At 40.6% G+C, this 26485-nt stretch overlaps 1 protein-coding gene across 1 annotated transcript in view; it reads right to left on the bottom strand.

Annotated features, from left to right (window-relative positions):
• LOC111841607 (transmembrane protein 263-A) overlaps positions 1 to 26485 on the bottom strand; it is a 79658-nt gene that overhangs the window by 2550 nt on the left and 50623 nt on the right. The gene's annotated exons all lie outside the window — the stretch shown is intronic.

The raw sequence follows: 26485 nt of genomic DNA, 5'->3' as shown, positions 1-26485 counted from the left end.
CGGGTATTGCTGAGGGGCTTTTGAAAATACTCAAGGTCAATAGCCTGCAGTTGTTGTTAGCATGTTTTGTTTTTTGGGAGCAGACCATATCTAAACCATATTTATAAAAAGCATACAAACACCATACTGGTAATAGGATTATGCATGACTGCCAGAATACAGAGAGGAAAAACAGAGAAAGGAACAGATATTTAATTTTTAAATTTAAGGACATTAGATGCAGAATGTGAAAGCAGGAAATGGGGAAATACAATCACGATTTAGGTTTTTATTTGTTTACCCTTGTCTGCTTTGTTTTAAAGTAATTTAATGAATAAACAGAAACAGCTCTGTGTCAGCCATGTCTTTGACATTCACTGAGATTAAATTCTGTCCCAGGAATCAGCTTTCTAAGCAAAACAAAGCAGAAAACCTTGATGGCAGCACCTATGCCGTATAAACAAAATCTATTTAAGTCAGTTGTAGGGACCCAATTCATGTCAAGAACACAGATGTTCAGCCATTGAAAGTTTAAGTTATTGCACAAACAAACAAAAGCTGCAAATTAAATTCCTAGCCACGCATCCTCTAATAAATGCATCGCCTGTTTTACATGAGCAAAACAGAGATACTTTGTTAACCCCTGTGAGAAAAACCTCTTTTTGCCTACTCCATGAGATACCCAGACAGGTGAGAGCAAACGTGGGAGTCACAGCATGGAGTGGAGCTGGGGGTTAAAGGCCTTACATTAGGGCCTATGGACACTGGCCCTGTCCTGCTGAGGCCAGAGCTTGAACTGGAAACCTTCTGGTTATAGACACAAAGGCTCAGCTCGCTGAGCCACACACCATACAGCCCAGGCCTGTGAACAGTCCATTATGACTTAGTCTAAGGCCTCTAGCCCCTTGTATCGGCAATAACTGTATACAGTGATAAAGTGCAGACTGTCAGGATTGTGCATAATTTGACATAATGATACATGCATTGCAGTGGCATCCCAGGGAAACCACTGTGTGTTTGTCAGCCTGGGCCCCTCCCATCCCTCCCTGCTCCTTGGCCTGACAAACAGAAGTTTAATAATGGATACGAGTGTGAACTGGTGCAGGTGTAGCCTGGCCACGCTCCGCTCTACACCTGAGTTAAGGGGAAGCTTTAGCTGGTCGCATTTCAGCTCAGCTCTGCTCCCGAATGCCAGCAGAGCTGGACAGGCTGCCAACGCAAAGCGCACCTCAGGTGGGTGTACAAGTCAGCTGCGATTATTCACGGTAACCACCCGAAAGTGGTGAGTGCCACATGCTGGTCTGAATAACGGCCCTCAGAGCGGCAGGGTTCTCTTAACACCAAGTTTTAGAGGCAGAGGTTCTGATGAGGGGCTAATATGCATCCAAAACAAGTGCTGTCTGCTATTCCTTTGCCTGTGCCTGGTACGAGGAAATCATATTTTAAAAAACCACATCCAAACGATGTGTTGCTTTGCGCGTCAGTTGCAGTAAAAGTACTTTTCTGTACAAATGAATGACTAAAATGTATAATATAATTTTAATGAAAATAATTTATAATATGAATGTACTGATATGGGTTGGTGCCCCATTCTGGGTTGTTCCCTGCTTTGTGCCTGCAACCTCTGGGACAGGCTCCAGACCCCCACCACCCTACATAGGAAAAGTGATTACAGAAAACAGATGGAGGGATTGAATATGAATGGAAATATATAAAATATAGTTTACCTTGCTGTATGTAATATTATGCCATTATTTCGCGTTAATTATTCAAGTGGACAGCCATGAATTAAATATTCCTAGAAACACCAAAAAGAAACTGTTTACCTGCAAAATGTCTGTACTGTAGGTGCAACACCAGTCTGCCACACGTTTTAATTTTATCTAAGGAGACTTTATGAACTCTAAACAGCAAGCAGGGTCATACATCAATGCCAGCACAATGCTATCAACCTGTGATGTCGTCCAAATGCTCTGTGCTTCGGCTATACGGCTGACGCCACGCACTTAAAATCCCTTTGACATTATCACCTCGAGCTGAGAAAACCATATTATAAGTTCCCTTCGCCAGCTTCCTGCCATTATCAATCTGTGACTCTGTCTGTCTTTGAGAGGGTTTGATCCGTGGCCTGCCAGGCCTCCTTCTGGCGTAGGGCCATCTGAAGCAGAGTGCAGAACACAAAGCCAGAGTCGTTTTTAAGGGAAACACCGGCCGCTCAGCGCTCAGCTTTTAATATCACAAGCCAGTTTCATAGTATGCTGCTCCATGCAAAAAAAGAATAATAATAATAATAATAATAATTTTCACATTTTAAAAACACCCAGAATGACAGCAGTGTACAGTAAGAGGAACAGATGAGACAGCTGCTACACTATAAAGAATGGCACACCTACAGTATGTGCATTGCCAGCCAGTATAACCAGACTCTGCACTTCCTGGAAAGGCACTGATTATTACATGCACCCTGGAGCACAAAAGTCACTCTGCCACGTTAAGAACCAGAGGCCAGTATTCTCACCAAACACAGGCAACACATGCGTGCAACCAAAACAGACATTGCTCTGTGAATTATATGCAGCAGTGCATATTTTGTGCTGTTTTGATCATTAACCTCCTGAGACCCCACCCATTCATTTATGTCCATTGTAGTGGACATTTTGTTTTTGCAAATATCTTTTCACTGATGTAAGGAAACATATTTATTCCTGTTGTACACTAAAGAGGACATGCTGTGAAATTAAAAATAAATTTGAAAAGAGATGTCTTATTTCCTCCAAAGACATAGAAAATCACAATTAACCTAAAACTGAAGGACACTTTTTTCCTTGGGTCTCGGGAGGTTAAAAAACATTGAAGGGCTTTGAATTGAAGGAGATAACAAGTAGATTTTTATATAGTGAAAAACATATGTAGGTGTACTCCTTGTACTGTATATAAAACATTGACCTCATCTTAGAGGGTGTGACGGACTCAATTCAAATTCCAATACATGAATGCAATGGGGCACAATTAATTAATTGTGACACAAACATGCCAGGAGTCGCACCCCACAATCTTCTCAATTTTTCAATCGTTTTTGACGTTTAAGCACAATTCCTTAACCACTAAGTGACCCAGCCTGTGACTGGCAGAAGTCCATAGAAGGTGTCTGTTAGGACGGCTAGAGCCCTAAGGTGCTGACTCTGGGAGTATTTGATTAGACTCCGGTGTTTTACTAAGCCAGCCGCAAAGTCATTTATGCCAGAAATGTCATGGTGTTACGAATGTGCCTGTCTTGAAGACCATTAAATATCCTTCAGAGGATGTTTTGCTTTGATGGCCAGGACAGGTTCACGCCTCACGGCTCTGATTTAAAAGGGTGGCACATGCTGCTTAAAGGAAGTACTGAGGATGAACGGACTTTATTATAGGCCATTAAAATGTGGTTTGAAGCATTCAAAGAAAACTGTCTCCCACAACATTTCACGCTATAGGCTCTATAATAAAGCAACTGAGGAAAAATCTGGATGAGACCTGGATGCAAGAATTAAAAATTTCATTTGTAAATGATCTAACACAATCTGTTCTGGGAAGAAACTGATTACCTCTAAAACATCCCTCATAAATGTGTATTTACATTATATACATGTATTTACAATATATCTTTCTGATGATACATTTTTTAAAAAAGAAGATATATAATAAAAATACAGTACACAATACAATGATTTTTTTCACTATTTCATATTTTTTCATTACGTTTTAATATGTTCAACAAAAGTTGAACAGAAGGAGTTCTGCACTGTTCTGTTCCATTAGCTATATATTTATGTCCAGCAGGGGAAAGGAAAAATAGAACTGAGACCATTAGAAAATACAACCTGTAAAGTCATGCATCACTCAAATTGAACTGACCAATTCACAAGATGCTCACTATACAGGTGTATGCATGTGGTACTCAATGTGAAATTAGGACATGTGATTAGGACATGTGATTCACTGTCAATACTGCTGGATCACTGGTTTCTGAAATATCACTAAATTGGCACCATGAATACATGGTTTTTAAGCAAACATTTATGTATTCAAAGCATGTGGACATCACACATATACAGTACAGCTGGTGCATAAAATATACAAGATATATAGCAGTCTTCCCATTTCAGTGAAAAACAATTCTCAAGTATGGTGAAATACACAAGCATGACACAAACAGACGGTGTCTTATTGTCAGATCGTCAGAAGGGCTGGAAAAGTAGCTAATGTCCCCAAAATCATGTTTAAAAGTAAAAGCAAGAGAAGAAACTAATAATTTTAATTTTAGCCTAGATTATGAAGATAATTATAATAGCATAATAGAAAAAAATTCAGCACTGATCATGAGCATCCTGTATCAACGAGGAGAATTAGAAGTTAAATCCATAATTGAGATATGACTCACAGCACTAAAAAATACTTAGTAAAGAGTATAGGTAATATAAGTTGTAGTGTGTTAATGACTGTCTGGAGATTTACCAAGAACAGGCAATTTCCCTTCATCCTCTCTGTCTAAAACATGGTTACGCTGTGGACTGGACTCCAGTCCAAACCGTGATCAATGGCGAAGAGCACAAGGGCACTCCTGTTTAGAAAACAGATAAGCTCAGCTTCTTCCAGGAAGAGCCTATTCTAGATATGGTAATTGTGGGGTAAAAAGGATCATAACCTTACAGAGAGAGTAACACAGTAAAGACTCTTTTCAGACCTATGATGGGATGAGATATATAAGAACAAATTGAATAAATATTATTGTAGCAAATGAAAGGTTTACTGTATCTTATCTATACTGTATCTTACCTATACAATTATGTATCGCAACCAACTTTATAAAAAGAAAAACGTGTTCATACAAGACAAAGTCATGAATAAACTATTGTCATTTCAGGACATAATTCAGAAAACACTTCACATTCTTACTTATCAGCATCTCGGCCATTTTCTTAGAGTAATTTATAAGATTATCAATACCATGACGAACACTGCCTAGTGCCATACGCTCAATGGTATAATACCTTCAGATGCTATCCTACTGTATTTGTGGTCCTGCGTCATAAATCACAATTTTGGGGGACTGGACCAGGGGGAGGGGAAGCCAAAGTGCAAAAATCCAACCCCAATATAAATTCTACTTTCCTTAAGTGAGTCAAACCCATGGGCAGAACATTACGTAAAGTTTGACACGTTACTATAACTGTAACTGCTATAATTACAAAAACAAGTCTGCTCTTGGGGTGATCACTACACAGACACATGTTCAATCAGTTGAGCAGAATACCAGGTCTAATATACTGCGCTGCACAGCATTATAGCTTATTCTTGACACAAAGACAATAAAGCGATGTCATGCTGTACCTAGAGCCTCCAGGTAAACACTTAGTAAGAGTTTAATAGGTGCTGATGAGGTAAGAGTGAGCTGTTATCATTGCTCATCTTTTCTATGGGGTCTGTGGATAATGATCCCAAAGCTAAAGTGATTTAATTGTTGAGTTTGAGGTTGCCTCTCCTGCACTACTTTTCATAATCCGATTATCTCCCCTTCATACCCTTCAACGTTTTTTTTTTAAAATCAACAACCCCTTAACATAATGCCTGCTTGAAAATAGGGTTGCCGATTATGATCAAAAACGATCCATGCGTCAAATTTGTTTTTTTTTAATTAATAATTATTTTGTGATACGGTTCTACCTCAGTCTCACAAAATTTCCATAATGTGTAATTACTTTTTAATAAAGCCTAAAAGTCACCTAGAATATCTGTCATTTTCAAATGTATGAAAACACTTTTTCTATTGTAACTGTGTAACACGTAAAATCACGTTCTAATTTCCAATTTTGTGACTGTCTAATAGGCTGTGTGACTTAAAAACATTGCATTGTCTCTAAATGGCCTGTCAATGAGATATGATCAATCAACCAGCTTTACTAATTGTACACCAGAGAGAAACAGCATTAACCTAAATATAATGTAAAGCTGAGCTTCACTGCCTAAGCGAGTAATTCCGCACATATATTCAGTCTCTGGTAGGTCCACACACTTAGAATCATGTACGGAAGACTGAACAATTGACCCTATGCAAATAAAACACGTATCTTCCCATGTACCTTCATCAGAAATAACTTCCTGCTAGCCTGCTTCATTACTGAGTGAATGTGAAATGCAAATAGTGCCTTGAACCACAAGGAAAGGCTGAAGAGACGCAGTGCTGCCGTGTCACGGAAAACACCGGCACCAGGACTCCACATCTCACTCCTTTTCGAATGACAGTTAACACATAGCCTTTTGAAATGAGGGAGATAAAAGCAAGAATAGAAGTGCAAGGCACTTAAAAACTGTGTTTCCAACAATACTGTCCATTGCGTACGCTGTCTACCACAGCACATCTGGCTGGTATTAAACTCTCCAAGGTATTATGAGAGCATACAATGGAGGGGAGAGTAAGATGAGGCATGAAAAGGGGAGACATGTAGGGCCGGGCACACTGTCCACCAGCATGCTGCCCGTCAATCTGCAGGGCCGTTTTGGCATTTCAATCACTGCATGTCTTCCACAGTGTGTGCCCTACATCAGCCATGCAGCACCTGTGGAGCTCCCTGACGCCCCCATCTGTCACCCCTTCCAAGCCAACCCACATGTTTTCCTGACAGCCGGCCTGAGCGGAGGGGCCAGTGGAGGTATCTGAATGACCCGTCAGTCAGCCAGTCAGTCGGGGGGGTCGGGGGGGTTCTTTCCTCCACCCCCTCTTAATAATTCAACTCCTTCATGACAGCGGTCAGGAAGGTGTAAGTGCTCTTTTCTGCTTTCTTGTCTAAATGCTCCACATTTAGTCACAGTGGGAGTGCCTATTATCACCGTGGATAGATTCCATTTTTACATGATTATTCATCAACGAGTGGGACCTGAAAATGCAGTCGATCCACCTCCAGACCAGCAGATTCTTGTTGAAAGAGCTCAGTGCTCCACTGCAAGCATCCTGACCAGACCCTAAGACTTAGAAACTCCACAGGACCTGCTTCTACAAATCACACTCGACTCAGCGGTGCCAGTTACGCTTTCTCTATGTCAATCCCTGAGCACTCTCAGCCCAACACGACCCCAATCCTCTGCTTAATTACACGGCAGTCTCAGCTCTGCAGTGTGACTAGGCACTGCTCTTAATTAGAGAAGTCATCAGTAAAACACAGCAGTGGCAGGGTGATGACTCTTGCCTGTATGAGTGCCACTTCACCACTTCACTGCAAACTATTTCTGTGGTGGAATTAGCTAGCTAGGAGTATTTTGGCTTGAAAGGTGGTAATTATCAATTTTTCGCTCGGCACCCTCGGAGTGCTGCCACACTTGAACAAAGGTCTCCTTTTTATTTGTTTCACTCATCTTAGGTTTCTGCGTTTTGTCACTTTTGCATAAAGGCCATTACCATTTGTTATCCTTCGTAGCTCCGAACATGACCTTCACCACATACATTAGATTCATTCCGTGCAAGAAATGCTTCATAAATTGTTAATTGTGTCTTGCATTTTTGTTAAGTGAAATTGAAAAAGGAAAATAAAAACAGTACAATGTTACACTATCAGTCAATCACAACTAAAAATGAAGTCCAAAGATGGTGATTCAGCAGCTAAGTTACATATCTGACCTGCATGCCAGATTTGTGCAAATACAGCAGGCCCTTCAAATTTATGGGTTCCACATCCACAGATTCAACCAACCACGGATCGAAAATATTCAGAAAAAAAATGTAGAAAGTTTCAAAAACGTAAAACTTAAATTTGCTGCACGCTGAGCACTACACTGAATCCATGCAAATGAAGTGACGTAGTGGTAGCCTCCCACCATTTCACAGATCCTCATTCCCTCTCCAGCACTCGTTGTTCGAGCAGTGTTCGCTTCACATCTCATGTCTTCGCTGCTTGGGTTGTGTGCACCCTTTGTTCCTAAAAAGCAATTAGGTGCTTTCCCACTGAAGTTCAGGAACTTGGGCCGTACCGACTGGGAATTTTTATAGTTCCTGGTCAATTTCATGTGTTGACACCAAACCTTTATGCTAAGTAAGCATGGGAGACGTAAAAAGCTCATAGGTTAAGCTTCACACATAATATCATTAATGTATTAAATGTAACAGATATATAAATTCTGCTCAATTTTTGTTCTGTTACTTCTATCTCTTTTCAGTGTACTTCTGTGTAATTTTCCTAGTTAGTGCCAGTGCTTGTGGTCAACCACTCACCAAGTTTATCACTATAAGGCCCACCCCAGTAGTTTGTGGTTGAATGAAGAGTACCTACTCCAGAGTAGGGACAAAGAACAAGGTTCAGGAACTACCTCTGAGGAACTACAGTCAGGCTGAGCAGAACTTCCTAGTTCCTGAAAAAAAAAGTCAGGGGGAAGGCTCCTATTAAGTGGTCAAAGCAATCCCTGAAAGGCGTTACCCCGACACGCTACCCCGATAAGCCAGTAACCCCGCTTCATAGTACAGGCCACTGGTCCATAATGATAAAATTTGCTGGGAGGGGGTCTCAATCTTGCAGCTCAAAAAAGAAGTAGCGACAAAAAAAGAAAAACCGATATATATAAACTTTATTATAGAATATTCAGAAAGTTATCTCATGCCCCACAGTTTCAGAATCACTGACCTGTAAAAATTTCTTGACAAGCTTGCAAAAATAATTCATGGAATAAGCAGATGGCTGTGCTTACAAGATGGCGGTTGCAAGAATGATCCATAAAATAGTTTTAGAGTTACTGTGTGCAAAAGACTGAGGGTGTTTCCCAATATGTGTACTTATGTTCTCCTGTACCCGTTTTACATCATCTTCCATTGCCAAAGACCAGTTCCAATACTAAGAACAGAAGTACAGAGGACGGTAAAATTTCCCAGATATTGTTCTTGCCCTGCCCCAAATATTAAGGATACACTGGTTGCATCCTTGCCAAACAAAACCAATCCCATGATTCACTGCACCCTAAGTTTGTTCTGGGGAGGCAAGTTAGCAAGACCACAAATACAATCTTTGCCTTCTTGGTATTGAGAAAAATCCAGTGTTTTCAACAGCTGTTGTTTCCATTTTTTCATGCATTGCTGCTTTATTTTTAGGGAAATTTGTTCTGAAATTTTAACCAAGTGTTGGTCTTCATCCATATAATGTCTGTGTGAATCAGTAATTAGATCCATCAAATACTTTTTGACTTATCATATTCACAATATATAATGTTGTCTGCTTTCACCTTTCCTTTTGGGCAACTAAGTGGGGATGCCTCAACATTGAAACAATCTGTCTCAAAATTTAATTAGTTCCAGTCTGTCACCTATACAATGCCTCTGCAAAATTTGAAAAAGATCCATCAAATGTTTTTTGAGTTATCGTCTTAACATTCAAAGTGTCAGTAGTGGTGGGGGACCAGTCCCAAAACCATATGTATTCCCCATCCAGGGAATACCTTAAGTGTAAATGTCAAATAAAATACTACGGAGTAAGTATATGAAGTGGATCATTTTCTACCCACTCACGTACACATACATGCATGAGTGTATCCATACTTATATCTGTCTGTCTGTGTGTTTGTGTGTGTGTGTGTGTGTGAGAGAGAGGAGTATGGGGGTGGGGAGACCATCTGCGGCAGTGTGTCAGAGAAAGGAGCTCCCTACAGACCCCAGGACAGTGTAATTGTAACAAGCACAAACAAATGTTTGTGGTGTCGGAGCCGCCTCATAAGTCAGCTGTAATAGCTCCTGACTGGGGTCCTGCCGGCCAGCGGGCCGCCAGTCTGACAGGCACCTCCGTGCCTGCACTGCTAACAGGTGCAATGACTCCCAGTGGATCATGGGCCCAGCCAGCCACCGGCAAAAACACAGCCATGATTGAGACAACACAAACATGGTGGCCTCAGCAATCAATTAACTACCCCCAACACTTCCACTCACTCATGCTCGACAGCCCACTCCGATTGTGCAGGACTGTGATCTACCACGATGCCACTAATTACATTTATTACGGGCATGTAGCACTGAGGCTATTACTGATCTCCCAAATACAACTTTGTGCCCAGGGAAAAGATGAAAGGACCTCAAGGGGAAAAAAGGAGCCATTTTCTATCCCATGTGCCCTTCTGTCAGGATTTAAATCCACTTTTGTGCTGGCACAGACTGAAGTAATATATGAAGCAGAATAAAATCAATAACTCAACTGGCCCAGATTCAGGATAAAGATAGTTCAAAGGTTACAATGGAGACATTTTCTCCACAAAGCTCTGCATCTTTGATACAGAACATTTCCAATAATTTATCTTTGTTCCTCATCATGGTTTGTGGCTGTACACTCTCTTTCATACCCTGGGGGTCTTCTGTTCTGTGTTGTCCATTGTGGTTGTCCCTTTAAAATGCCTAATGAGTCATATTCTTTTTGTTAGAGTATTGACCTTAGTGATGCTTTCACATAATACTGCTTTGTGAAGGACTAAAAAAAAATATAATGTAAAATATAACCTGATTAAAAGTTTAACGAGCAAACTTATTCCAGGACTAATAATGCAAGTCACTGATTACTTTTCAAACAGCACAATTGTTTTTGAATTGAATGAGCTGCAAGTTGACGCATGTCCAAGCTCAACAATCAGCCTGTTCGTGCTAACCAACCTCTACCAAACCTGCCAGCAAAAGCACTGTCTTCCTCATTTGTTCCTCATTAATATGCTGCATAAATACATTAAAAGGAATTGAAAAGCATGAATCCAATTAGTGCTCCCAGGCTGAGCAAGAAGGTCAAGTGAGTTGGTCTGCAGGTGGATAATGGTTCAGCGACCTGAGGGGGTTGGACTAAGAACCTGTTGCTTCCATTTCCCAAAATCATAAGGATGAGGAAACTTGGAACCAATTCTTATCTAAGACGTCTCCTTTATTCTCTTTATTCCAGACAGTATACATGCATTATTCCTCTCACAAATGCCATGTTGCAGAAGACAACTAAGCAAGTAAAACAGTTTCGCCTTGAACTGAGAATAGCACAGCACAGGCTCATTACTAACTATGAATTTCATCCACTAGGATTGCCAAGCGGCAAAGCCTACATCAGCAAATCCATAAAATCTTTAAGGACTGCATCCCACCCTCTTCCCTGCTAGCCAGGAACATGTGAAAAGTGCACCCAAGGAGATCACCTGCAAGTTTAGGAATGGAGCACTCATAAGGCTGTGAATTTTGGAAGTTTGAGCTCGGACATAGCAAAGCCCCTTGGTTTCTGAGCCCAGTGACCTCCCAGCACTGCCCATTAAATGCTTTTGTGCTTCTTCATTATTTATGCCAGGCAAAAGGAACCTATTTGTTTATTCACTTTTAAAGAATGCCAAGGGATGCTCTCAGTCTTTCGTTTCCTTGGTTGGAAGAAATACTCCTTCGAAACTCTCTATCCACCAAGAACCTGAAAAGGTCAATCCTACTTCATAGTCACAAGTAAATGCCACCTTTTCTTCTGATACATGCCACAGCACAATGGCATTTCAGGGATCAGAAGAAAAGGTTAAGATATTCCTATAAATGTATTCATGGCAGTCTGAATACTTGGTGGATCAGAGTGACAATTGAGCTTGGGGAGTTAAAAGTTTTCTGCAGCTTATGAAGCCCCGTGATTTAAAACTGTGCTGGTAGAAATAGTAAATGCAACTGTATATCTATATTCATTTATGTATGAGGAGCTGCAGCATCAAAGACCTGTAGTATTAAGGGATAAAATGTTGTCTATGTAAATGGATTAATATGAAAAACAAATGTTCAAGTAAGTAGGGTAATCCCATCGAGGGATAAAGGTTGTCCGTCAAAATGATATGAAAATTTACATACAAAAACTACCTGAATTACAAAAAAAAAAAAAGGAAATGGATGATAATGCATTAAACATCAGCATCAGTTATCTCTTTCATGCTCAGGCAAACAGAATCAAAATGCATAGCACAACAAAACCAGATCCAAACCATTAAACCACAAGTCCGTACTGCATCGTTGTCATACACATAGATAAGAAAATATTGCAAGACTAAAAGAAAACATTTTTAGAACAAACATAAGAAGGGAATCTTCCTGATGAGCTAGGTAAGACACTCGTTCAGTTTTCAAAGTTTTTAATGACATCATCTGTGCCGATTTATGAAATGCAAACAAAATATTTCAAATTTTACAATGACCTATATATCAAAATCGAAGTGGGGAATTGTGATGCAGCTGTGCTCTGGGCCATAGCGTGCCATGTGGCCTTTCCCCAGCTTAGCTGAAAATGGCAGTGGGTGTTCAGTCATGTACAAAGGCAGGTAAACCTGACAATTTAAAGATGCATTTTTTATATTGCAATGTGCAGTTGGTTTATAATGCAATGAACTATAAATCACTCATAGCACTCTTAGACCCCTGCTTACAGTGCAAGAATTGCTAAGATCTAAATGCACTCCAGTTGAAAATAATCTTCAAAATAACGATGCCAGGCTCAGTCAATCATAGTGGTGACAACCAAACCAGTAAATACAATTTGAACTGACTCACCTTTTCATAACCAAGCCTTCCCTGAAAGAAAACTGACTTTTCATAGTGCTGTTATATTCAAATTTAGATAAGATTTTGCCTAGCTAGCTTGATATTTTTTATGAAGACTGAGTAATAACCACGAATTACATAAATAATTTAGCCTATTTTCAATTTTCAATAGTACAGGATATTTTCATTTCCTATAACATTAATGCCACACAATTATACAGGACAAATGAATTAAACCAATTTAGAAACAGGTAATTTATTGAGAGTATTGTGATTTAAAAAACCAATGTTGGGACAGAAAATTAGTTCAGTATATTACCATTATTTCTGGAAATTTGTCTTTCACTAGAAATGACCAAAAATGTTACAGCACTTTGGGTAACACTTTACATTAACTGCACCTTCATAATGCTTTAATATTGCATTCCTTTACATCCTAACATCCCTTAACGGCTGTAATATACATTAATAAAACCTTAAAAATAACAAAGAGAAGAAAAGAAGGTAAAAGACAAGAGCTGAACTCTGACTGTGTCTCTCTGGAGACCAAGGTCTGCAATAACTAACTAGAAAGTGGGGGTGTGGGAACGTTAGCATTGTATTCCCCAAACAACTCCTGCGATCAGTCTGCCTATCTAATCTCTACTCGTCTCACACTAACCAACCTATACAATTACTAGAAGTACTGGATGGATGGCATGGAAATATGAAGTTTAACAAGACCTGGTGCTGTAGGAAACAACAGCGTTGTATTCCGCGGACAACCCCATCATTTGGACAAGCCATCTAATCCATATTTGTGCCACACTCAACAACTTGTACAATTTCTAGAAGCAGCCATAGAATGGGACTGATTTTCAGCCCTAGACCAGCCCATTTTGTCTTTGTTCTGGGGGAACAAATTACCGATAAATGATGCCACCGTTCAAGTCTTATTATCCCTATAAATTAATTTCTGACATTTCAAGTAGAAAAAAATATTAAATATCAAATTTAACTGTTCAAGCAGCATGACTTTTTCACCCTCGCCTAGTCTCTTTCTAACATGCATTATTTGAGGAACGTCCAGTGATTAGCAATAGCAAGCGCAGTTCTAAATGACATGCGATCACACTGATGTGCATGTTGCGTATTTGCATGTCTCTTTATTCAGCACAAATGTGGTCTATTGTGTGTGTGTGTGTGTGTGTGTGTGTGTGTGTGTGCGTGCATGCGTGGATGTGTAAGAAAACTTGTTAGTTAATATTCTGAAGCATTGTTATAAATTTTTTTTTGTAAAATTTTGTTTCTCAATTTTAAACTTGCCAAATTATTTAGTTTCACGATTGGCCACTCCGAACATGCCTCGAAGTACTGGATCAATCACCAAGAAATGCAAAAGTCAATAAATTTGTTTTTATCGGAAAATTACTAATTTATTTATTTATTAATTGCACATTCCACTTACATGACAATCGTTCCCCACAAATTAGGTAGTTACTTGTAGTCCTTTGTGTATGCCCATGTTTGAAAATGTAATTTATATTATTTATATTATTATATACCACAATTCTTTAAAGGCATTCCAGAACAGTATAGCTAAAATGGGATATGTTAATAATTATTGTCTTGACTAATATTAATACTTATTAAAAGGGAAAATACAGCCAGCCTTTAATCCATCCATCTTCTAACCACTCATCCTGCTCAAGGGCACTGGACCCTGGAGCCTAACCCTGGCCGCACCGAGCAAAAGGCATGGCTATTTCCTGCATGGGACGCCTGTCTGTATTAAGCCATTTATACACACTCACACACAGCCATACTCTATGGGCAATTTAGTAACATCAATTAGTCTAACTACACACAGTACAGGGAAATCTCCACACAAGCAGAGCCGAGGCAAAATTCAAACCACCAGCCCAGGGGGCAATACACAGCTGTGTGACTCAATGTGTCACCACACCATACAAAATGTTGCCAATATATACATTTTTCATGTAATGAAGGCAAATACGTAACTGGCTGAAAAGACAGCTTTTAAATATTTAAAAACATATATTTAAAAATACATTTAAATATAAAATATATTCATAAAATACTGAAACATCCCCCAATGCTTCTGTATATCAGAAAATGTATAATTGTTCATCATGAGGGTAGGTCACACTGGGGACAAAACCTAATACATTTCACCAGCCATCCAAAAAGTATTGAGCCTACAGTTTTCTATAAAAATAAACTAAAACTATGGCATAGGTGATCCAAAGGGTCTAGCCTGTCATTCAGTCAGGAATCCCATAAGATCAAAACCCCAACAGATTAAATTACCTGCACAAATCATATATATCTAAAAGTGTCTTCATGGAGCACCATGAAATACATCAAATTACTGCCTAGCACGATAGCTCTAAGTTTAGGCCACATTGACTTTATCAGCAGACCTGTATTTCGAAACAGAAAAAGAGAAGAAAAGAAGGTAAAAGACAAGAGCCAGGAATAAATCATTGTTCCCCCAGGGCATTCATATTTGGTCAAGAAGGAAAAAAAATGTGGTGGGAATTACAAACCCTGCACTCAATGAGGACAGGATAACTTAAACATTACGTTAAACAGTGATCCCTTTTAAAAGAAACACAGGAAACAATATTATAAGCAGGAGAAATGTGACGCTTTTGGGCTTAAATGTCAGTTTTCTTTTTCCACTTATATATGTCAGTCTGTCATCTGACATGGTGTATTAGCATTGCCAGGCTAGCCTGCCATTTCTGTCAGGCCAAGCCTGCAATACTAAGCAAGGGCTCTCCCGTCACTTGGCACAGTATGGAACTTGCTCTCACCCGAGCCGGGTGCCACTGAGACAAACCCTACAGCAGTTCAACTTCAGAAGCCTCCGTATGATACCTAGGAGGAAGGATGAGCCTCGTTCTCTCATCCCTGGCCCACCGTGTTAGGATGTGCATCAGTCAGGGAAGATGGTGCAGATCACTGAAACTGGCAGCAGGGGAGGGGAGGGGCTCTGTCTGCAGGCCCCACTGCAACCTTCCCAGCAGCTGCAGACAGAAAGCGATAGGCTCCATTGATAGCCGAGCCAACACTCTTCTTTGAAGTTCATGAGACTGCAAGTGGGTTCCTTGGCAAAGATGGAATTTAAACAGATGAAAATTGCTGAGGGCAACACCACTCACACGAAACACAGACAGCAGGCGCCCATTGCACATGCACACATATATATGCACTTTCATAAAAGCAGACTAAATTCAAGCATTCAGGCTTGTACCATCACCATTGATTCAATCCAGTAAAAATTGTCCACACTTGACTGCACTCAATCAACTGTGATTATTCAACACCTGCTACAAGTATGGCAAGCTTAGAGAACATGTTATCATTTTCTTATATCCACAATTCACATTGTTTATTCCACTGTCATTTATCACAAACACTCCAGTCAAATGCAATGTAAGTGTCACAACCTGCTCTGAAACTAAGAAATAATATGAATATGAATTTTATATTATGCTATTCTGTAATATTATATTTACACCAATTAGCGATAACATTGAAACAAGTGACAGGTGAAATGAACATCGTTGATTATCTCATGACAATAGTACCTGTAAAGGGTGCCGTTACATAGAAACTGAACATTCAGTTCTTGAAATTGATGTGTCCGAAGCAGGAAAAATGGGCAAGTGTACGGATCTGAGCGACAAGAGTCAAATTGTGATGGCTAGAGGTTGGGTCAGAGTATCGCCAAAACGGAAGGTCCTGTGTGATGTTCCTGGTGTGCAGTGGTCAGTACCTACCAAAAGTGGTCCAAGGAAAGCCAACTGGTGAAGCACACCACATAGGGAGCTTAGGATAGCCCATTTGGTCAGAGGCCACAGGAGAGAACTGTAACTGACTTTGATAAAAAGGTGTCAGAGCACAGTGGAACACAATTTGCTGCATATGGGATTGCATAGCCGCAGACCAATCAGAGTGTCTAGGCAGCCTGGTCTGATTAGTCATGATTTCTGTTACACTATGTGGACGACCAGGTGCATGTGCACCATTTACCTGGGGAAGAGATGGTACCAGGATGCACTATGGGGAGAAGGCAAGGTGGCAGAGGCAGTGTGATGCTCTGGTTCTGCTGAGAAACCTTGGGTCTGTGCAGTGCATGTTACTTTGACACATACCACCTGCCTAAACATTGTTGATGACCAAGTACACCCCATTGTGGCAACAGTATTCCCTGATGGCAGTGGCCTCTTTCAGCAGTAAAATGCCGCCTGCCATACTGAAAAAATTGTTCTGGAATGTTCTGAGGAGCATGAAATAGTGTTCAAATTGTTGACTTCCCTTCCAAATTACCCAGATCTCAATCCGATCAAGCATCTGTGGGATATGCTGGTCAAATAAGTCCATGAATCTATGCAGACCCCACCTCACAACTTAAAGAACTCAAAGAATCTGCTGCTAACATCTTAGTGCCACATACCACAGGACACCTTCGGAGATCTAGTAGTCAGGCCTTGACCGGTCAGATCTGTTTTAGGGGCACGAAGAGGATCTACACAATATTAGATATGTGACGTTAATGTTATGGCTGATCAGGTATGTCTTTTCTACCAATAAAAATGAACAATCTTGTGAGCTCATGTGAGGGAAAGGAGGAGAGCTGGAAGTCACGACTATCCAGAGAAAAGCGATTACACAAACGCGACGTGACGTCCAAGGTGTATAGTCATCACACAGCTTGGGTGCTCCTTCCTCATCTTCTGCGACAGCAGGAAGCCTAAGTGCTGTTGTCAAAACAGGTCCTGCTTTTTGTTTCCCCGCATGCTAACAAACAAAAATCCAATTCTACATCAATTAAAGAACCAGTTAATCGCCGAGAACAAGAAATGGGAAATATGGGAGGCCCCCTGCCCGCTAATTAGTGGCCATCATTACAGTGGCCGGCATGCTGCCTTAAACTCGTTTGTAGCCCAGCCCCGATATCCTGATTATACCATGTACAAAATACCTAGGCAGGGGCGTTTGCAGTGACAGCTGCACAAAGTGCTCTCCATTCCACCAATCCTCATCTGGCTGAGAGCTGCCTTTCTTAGCAACCTTTCTGTACACGCAGGGAATCAATTAGAAGCCTTTATGTAGCTGCGCTCCCCACAACATGCACATAGCAGTGAATCACAGTGCCAAGGTGCCCCACTGCTTTGGTCAATAAACAAGGGCCATGAAAAACCAAAGGGCACTTCCACACATTTAACATTAACATTTAACTCACTTATCTGACGCTTTTACTCAGTGCGGCTTACGGTTGTTATATGTCTTCCCCTGAAGTCCCAGAAGAGACACCAAGCTTAAGCGTAATACCAAACCATATTCAAACACATCCCAGTGCATGTACAGTTTGGTCCATAGGTATTTGAATAGCGACATAATTTTCATAATTTTGGCTTTGTATATAACCACAATGGATTTGAAATTAAACAATAAAGATGTGACTGAAGTGTAGCGTTTCACCTTTCGTTGAGGTTGAACAAAAATATTGTATTAGCCATTTAGAAATTATAGCCATTTGTATACATAGTCCCCTCATTTTTAAGGGCTCAAAAGTAATGGGACCATTGACTAAATTTCCTTCTGGATAAATAAAGTATCTCTCTCTATCTATAACAACCTGATTAACTGCCAGGTGTAGGCTTTTCCCTCGTAATTTTATTATCAGTTAATTAACAGGTAAACAGTATTGACTTTGACAACTGTCAATGCAAGTGAAGCAGACCATTGTTAGGCTGAGAATAATAAACAAACCCATCAGAGAGAAAGCAGAAACACGTGGCCAAACCAACAGTTTGTTACAATATTAAAAAGAAGGAACACACGTTGTCTACAATTAAGTTAAGAGAAGGCTTCATAAAAGTAAATACAGAGGGTTTATCACAAGGTCCATACCACTGGTACACCACAAGAATATGAAGTCCAGAGTAGACTTTACCATAAAACATGTTTTAAAAAAAACCTTGCCCAGGGCTAGGGGAATATTCCTTAGACTGATGAAAAGAGTACGGAAAAGGGAAGGAATGGCTCATGATCCACAGCATACTGTAACATATCTTGTAAAACATGATAGAGGCAGTGTTATGACATGGCACATATGGCTGCCAATGGAACTGGGTCACTAGTATTTATTAATGATATTACTGTTTACAGAAGCACCAGGATCAATTCAGAAGTATATATATGGCTCTACTACTGTATATGCTCAGATTCAGCAAATTCTGCAAAACTGATAGGACAACACTACTCAGGACAGATGGACAATGGCCCAAAACAGAATGCATAAGCAACCCAAGAGCCTTTCATGGCAGAGAAGTGGAATATTCTTCAATGGCAGAGTCCGTCACCTGACCTAAACCCAACTGAACATGCATTCCGCAAACAAGTAGCAACTGAAGACAGCTGCAGTAGAGGCCTGACAAGGTGTGCATGTGTGCCAGACTTCAGGTGTCATTGAAAGCAAAGGATTTTCAACCAAATATTTTAAATGATTATTATAAGTATGATATTGTTATTTTGTGCAATTATCTTTTCAGCCTCTGAAAATGGGGATTATATATAGAAATGGCTTCAATTCCTACATGACTGGTATGATATTTTTGCTAACCCCCTTGAATAAAGCTGAAAGTCTACACCTCAATCCATTTTGATTGCTTAATTTCAAATTCAGAGCGGTGACGCACAGAGGCAAAATTATGAACATTGTGTCATTGTCCAAATACTTATGAACCAAACTGTGTTAGTTCTGTTCTCCTTCGTCCACATTAGGCTGGGTGAGGGGGCAAATGACATCAAAAGACAAGCCCCTTAACCCTCCTTATTCTGCATACAGTGATTCTTGCAGCACTCCAAAGCAGCACCACTAAACTGGGGAAAATGCAGAGAACATTCTTCTTCAGTAGCATGTGATTTAAAGTAAATAACAGCTGCTTTATAAAAGTATTTAAAGGACTGTTTAAGCATAAGACAAAGAGCAGTAAACCAGATCAATATGCTGGCAACTACAGGGAATGTGGAGCTACATTACATCTGATCCAGTGCGGCAGAGGGCTGCTACATCCATTACTGCTAAGGAACAGGCCATTTATTCATAGCACTGCCCAGAGATATGTGCATTTCCCCTCTCCGTGAACATTCATTCTCCTCGAAACATATGCAGCTCAGCAGTCTGAAACTAATTCAACAGCAGCCACACATAACAATGCAATCTGTTTATGGGGGGGAAGAAAGAAACAAATACTAATAATAACATTTTAAATCGCTGCGATTTATCACTTCACAGACCTGCTCTGGCTTCAGCATGCGGAAGGCCTGTGTGACAGGCTCTTCCTGGCAGAGCGGAGCGCTTCCAAAAATGGCCAAGATGACAGGGCAGGATGAGCGGGTCGACGACACCGTGCTGACACCCGGCCACGGAGAAGCCTCACCAGTGGGACCCCAATTTTACTATCTGAATTTCAACAATGCTAGCTGACTGTACTCCGCTTTGAGAGCCTACTGTTTGTTTATCATATCAGACTGTGACCCCTGTGTTCCCAAATGTCTGAAAAGCAGCCAGTATTTGTCCTATTTCCTGGATCCTCTATTTGGATAAAGCATGAATATCCAAGTGCCAAGTGGTAAAGAGGCAAAATTTCCCTGAAACTGGAAACTACAACAATTCAACCAAAAAGGTGACTGCATGGCCAGGGTTCCGTAACAATATCAAGCAATTCAGCACAGGCAGGAAAAGGACGATGCGAAAGAGGCTCATGACTCCATGTGCAGCAAGAAAAGGACGATGTGAACGAGGCTCATGACTCCATGTGCGGCAAGAAAAGGACGATGTGAACGAGGCTCATGACTCCATGTGCGGCAGGAAAAGGACGATGCGAATGAGGCTCATGACTCCATGTGCGGCAGGAAAAGGACGATGCGAAGGAGGCTCATGACTCCATGTGCGGCAGGAAAAGGACGATGCGAACGAGGCTCATGACTCCGTATGCGGCATGAGGCTCATGACTCCATGTGCGGCATTAGCTTTTCAGTACCCCCATGCTCAACTCATCAGGTGACATAGGCAATCACTTAGGACTCTTTTGAGGGGAGGGGCTGACTTAACCAGGAAATTTCACTTCGTCTCAGACAGGGGGCATCATGCAGTGCGCTCTGTGCTCCTCATGCCCCACCGCCACCTCCTCCCAGAAGTATGCGTGCCCTCCTCGGTGCGGGGGGGGTTGAAGCTTGCCTAGGACTCCACTTGGGCTTTGACTTTGCTAGTAATGAGGCATCGATGTCTTGTGGTGTGACGCTTATTAAGGTGGCGATTCATTGCATCGACCTGTAAAGTCAGCATTGATTTTTGGGGGTAAAATCAAGATACTCATATTTCTGGGTTGTGCGCTCTCACATTCATGTGCTGCAGGTAGAACAAGGTAACAGTGCCAGGATGAGAACTTCCAAAACACAGGAGGGCATGCTAAGGCTCATTACTATTCATAAATCAAGAGCTAATTGATGATCTTTGAACTACGAGGCTTTCAGGAAACTCACCCCTGATTTGTGGTTCAAAGCGTTTTATCTAATGGTTAAGATAATCGTTGCACTACAATGCTTTTGGGAAATGCCTGTTTTGTAGTGCAAAAAATGGTTGTTCTTTAAGCCAGCTACAATGGCTAAGACCCTTAGGTAGCTAAATAGCTTGCTAAGTAAAAATGTGATGTTAGCCTTAGAAATGCACCACATATCACTACTAGCTGATATTCATTAAAAACCAAGATATTGGCATCGGTCTGATGTGTCAGGCTTGGCCAATATCGCTGGCTGATATTTAAACTTTATCAATATTTTAAGTTAGCAACGCTAAAGCTACAGACTAAAATAATCGAGATGACTGTATTGGATAATGGAGGATTTTGTCAGTTCAATCACTACTTGGAAGAGGTCTCAAAGTACTGGCTCATGACATGTTTATAATTCATTATTTATTCAGGCCCGCAGACCGATCTTTCATTTCCCACAGAATAAAAACAATGTACTGTCATACCGCTAATTTGCGCTGGAAAATTCCCCCCAACCCCCAATCAGGTAGCACTTCCTTTAATATGATTTTTTTTCTGTTTAGATCAGTAGTTGGCCTCTTGATAATTTTACACTGGCGTGTTCTCCTAATTCAATAATAACAATAAAAATAGATGTTGTACATTCTTTGTATTCCATTCTTTGTGTTTTCCATGGTAATATTTTCTGATTTTTTTTTCCGTGAAGTTGAAAAAAAACCTTTCAATTTGGGTTATATCAGAATAATAAATCCATCTAATCGAATCATGCGAAGAATTGAAGATTTCTAAAGCATCAAACCATTCCCTCAATAACTGCAATCAGATCGAATCACCGTGTAGCTAACAATTTACACACCTCGCTTCAACCGGCACTGACCGTGCTGCAGTGCCTCATCGTTACCGCTTCAATATTATATTAAGGTTTAGCTGTTACAAGCTGCCCCAAAAAAGCAGCATAAACCTCAGGAGATAGTGTATCGAAATACGCCAGTGTTCCAACAGCATGACTCAAACTGAGGTAACAAAGCTCTTTATAGTTTTTTGATTGACACTCTAAACAGTGATGGTATTCTTCCTCACTAAAATATAAAGTGTAATAATGATCCAAAATGAAACATTTCAACAGGATTTTTAAAAATAAAATGGATTCAAATAATATTTGCACATCTGGGTGTAGAATAATATCTGCTAGCAGAAACGCCATCCCTGGGCCTTGTAGGACGGCAGAGTACCAAGCATATATACCAAGTGGCAGCATAGAGCAGGGGACGATTTACATAATTAACGATTATTATGATGATGATACCCTGGAATAGTACACTGACAACTTATTCAAATAGCACTATAAAGCATAAAATAAACTGTCATGCACAAGTTGAATTCAGAGTTTATACAGCTATTTAGAAGTGTCATTATTTCAGAGAACTCGAGTGGGCTAATAAAGGTTGCGTTCTCCCATATGAATGAAATATAAAAACCTCGTTATTCTATCAGAAACTAATCTAACCATTCGACATGCATATTTAATGAAGCTCGCAGAAGAATGGATTCAATCAGAAAAAAAAAGTGTTTTTTTGTGTGATTAAAAAGGCAGTGTATCACAGGATACATGGCAGGTAAGGGAGCACATCTACACCGCGAGACATACTTACACAATACGGCAGCGTGACTTGGTTAGCTGTGGTTAACATGCTGCTTCATGGAGCTGAGCGTAGCGGGCCAGTGTGTGGCACACTGGCCATGTTTCACACTGAGCTGTGAGCACGCGGCCCTGCGGCAGGCCGAGGCGGAGGCCAGCCCAGTGGAGGCCTGCCCTCATAAAGCCTGACTGCTCTTCTCAACTGTACTTCATCTTCCTCACATTTCCACACCAGCTCAAGTGATTAATTACAACTAGTTCCACGATGAGAACACAGAAGTGCTTTATACCATGGAAATGAATTATTACTTGCTGCATTAACTGCTAAGACAAGCTAATTTGATTTAAATGTACCCAGCCCAAGGATGACGGTGATTAAATATTTTTCTTAGGTGTGTGCGATGCAAGCCAGTAAATAAAACGCAGAGCCATATTTGCCATCGCTGTCCACACTTGAATAAACTGTAGGCCCTTTGTCTTTATTTTGCAAGCACTGCAATGATGGTATGTATGCTTGATACGATATGCTGAAGAGTAGATTATAGAGCGGTTGCTGAGTGAGAGACACAGGGGCTATTTTAATGGAACCTGCTTAATGCACCCACTCTACTCTTGATAAGAGTTTTAGCTTTTACTGTCGGATTATACAAAGGTCGCTAAAATGAAATAGCTGCATTTATTTGAGAATGTGATGACTTCACAAAGGCATGGTATGAAGACAGCATACAGACAAAGAAAAGAGGCAATGTTAATGATTTTAGATAGGCCCAGGTTCTGCTGATGATTATTGTAATGGCTTTTGCATTAAAATGAGAGTCTGAAATGTACTATTCCACCAGAGAGAGGTGATCGGCAGCTACATAATATTTGGCAGATTGTCCACTTACAAACAAAATAAGTAAGCAGCCTCATCTCATGGCTGTCCCCTTTTCACTTCAGCACCAAAAAAATGAGGCAGCAAACTTCAGCGGAGCTTCTGGCTAAAACAATCGAAAGAGATAAAATGGTCCATCTAATCCTGTTATCTGGGATCAAAGTGGCCAGAGGCATGGAATATGAACCCGAGGTTCAAAAGAAATCAGTGTCACAAATGAATCCTGGGCATGGCTGTCCTGTCATTATCAATGCCTCTTAACCTCTGTTGGATTAAGACAGAAGCAGGCAGACCTGGACACACTTCACAGGTATCACTGTATTTATTAGAGCCACTGTGTTGCTTCTCTACTCCATTCAAAAAAGATCAATATAGTACTCCTGGCACATAGGCAACTGCCAGCCTTTCAATAAATCAACCCCATCATCTTAATTTATGACTCTGTCCACAGTGCTCAATCCAATTATGTCACTGTCTTTATAGTCTACAAAAGTAATTGTTATAATATTGTGGCCTGCATTAGGTTCCTAATTTATAGCAGTTTGAAAAAAGTGGGTGAGAGGATTGGTTCCATTGGAGCTTGTATGTACGAATTAAGGACATCTACTCCCAAGTATCTGTTCCAGCCAAGCTTAGTGCATAGCTGCCAGTTCTGCAGGTTAGCAGTAAAGCTGACCCAATGCTCCTTCTCATAGCTGCAACGTCAACCATTTCCCTGCTGATCTTCCAGTTTCTGCTCCACCCGTACTATACAGGTGCAGCACAGGGCATGAGGTATGGGATTTCGAAAGGTGGAACAAATAAAAACAGAACAGACAGAGAGGCCAGCAATCATCCATTTTAAGGTGCTATACAGTCAGCAACTTTATAAATTTAGACCAGACTAGATTTGTTATACGTCTACTTCCTAAACTGACCACAACAAATATGACCACAAGTGAATCGAGAGGAAATGATTATCCCAGTTACTATTTCCCAAGTATCCCAGCAAATGATGAAGTCATTTTAAATAAGCTTGGGAATGACCATAAGAGCATGAGTGCTACATCCCCAGTAGTTTAGTAGCAGGTGGGGAGTAAAAACCATTCCACCACAGGAACCAAAAGCGATGGAAACCAACATGCACATGAAGTTCAACACTTATTGGAGTGAACAGTGGTGAGAGTTACACTCTGGTAACACAGTGTGAGGATGCACAAGTAACTAAGTACCTCAGTTACTATTTCAGTCCAAATCATGAATAAATATAGTTACTGCATGAAATGCATGAGCTTTTATGATTGATTAATGATGAACAAATGGCATCAGTACATAACTAACATTTAGTTTCTGGTTAATTAATACATTAAGTAAGAGTGCAGTAATACATTATGTACATATGTGCCCCCTCAAGTAAAGTGTTACCTGCACTGCAAATAAAATATGCAAACCAAGCCAAGAATAAACTACTCCAAATATTCAATAGCGTGGAAGAGAGGCCTCATGAATACTAGCACACCAACAGCAAATCATGCTACTGTAAGCCTTAATGGTAGCCAATATCCAGTGCAGGCTATCGGCTAAAACAGAGGCAACACAGAGGGCAAACAGAGGTCAGCCCCAAACAAGAAGGCTTCTACTATTTTCATAGGATGGCTGAGCACTGAAGACAACTCCCCTTCAGCTATATACAACTTTCCATATGACCAAAGGGAAACAAGAGGTGAAACAAGTAATCCAGAACCCCCCCCGTTAAGTGCCACATATCACTGAGACACATAAGCCACATCAGACCAGGAGTGAGGGCTGTCAGAACAACAGCCCTGTGACCCGCACCACCCATCTACTCCATACTCCTCACACACTCCCCAAGCTTTACAATTTGTAGAAGTACTGGATGGATAAAATGGAAATTTGAAAGCCAATAAATGTGATTTTACCAGAATGCTATGAGTCCTCATTGTGAAATGTAACTCTGAAGCTACATCTATTCATTTATTGCACATTCCACTTACATTTGCACAATCTTCCCAACCAATTAATTAGGTGTTCACCTGTATGTTTTAACAGATACATTGAGGGTATATATGGAGCCCTGGAGGGGCCACAGACATTTTTTTCCCATTCATGCTTTTATACAAAAAGGCTTACAGTTGAGAGAAGAGCTACACTGAGAGGCATCTCTATGTCTGAAAACAGGGCTCACAACCGCATGGTCCAAAAAAATTAAACAAATCATGTCTGATATTGGTTCAAAACTGGACACATTATTTTATTTTTCAATACTACACTGACATGTTCCTTGTGCATAAGAGAACCTGACTACAAAAAACTGAACGTTCTTATGTACAGTACATACCCTGGATTAGCTACAATCAACAAGAACAGTATTTACAAATCAAAGTAGGTTTAACTCTTGGCTCATTCATGAATAGTATATGTCACACCCCGTCCTTGTGGGAATGCTGACTCATCAGTGGCGAGTGGAGCGCTCATTTACAGTATATCCCCGCCGTACTTCATATTCAGTGTGAGGTCTTCTTGATTTGAATGTAGTCTTGCCTGATGACTGAACTCATATATGTACTTTGGTGAGACTCCAAGGTAAATATGCTTAGGTGAATAGCAGTTGCCAAATTCCCCGTCGGTGTGCTTGTGCGAGCGAATGGTGTGTGAGTGTGCCTTGCAACAGGCTGGCACTTCATCCTGGGTCGTTCCCTGCCTTTTTAGTTATCGTGCTTGTAAGATCAAGCGTCTGAGCTGGACTTCACTTTGCTATCACTATGTGGTGCATGTTTGGAGTGATCTGTCTCAAAATCTGATCACTTCCAGGTTGTCAACCATACAATGTGCCTACAAAGCTTGAAAAAGATCCACAAATACGTTTAGATTTACTGTGTTCACGAGATTAT

Source organism: Paramormyrops kingsleyae, chromosome 11 (genome assembly GCF_048594095.1).
Source record: "Paramormyrops kingsleyae isolate MSU_618 chromosome 11, PKINGS_0.4, whole genome shotgun sequence".
Taxonomy (NCBI): Eukaryota; Metazoa; Chordata; class Actinopteri; order Osteoglossiformes; family Mormyridae; genus Paramormyrops; species Paramormyrops kingsleyae.
The sequence above is the reverse complement of the archived record's forward strand: the minus strand, read 5'-3'. Positions and strand labels throughout refer to the sequence as shown.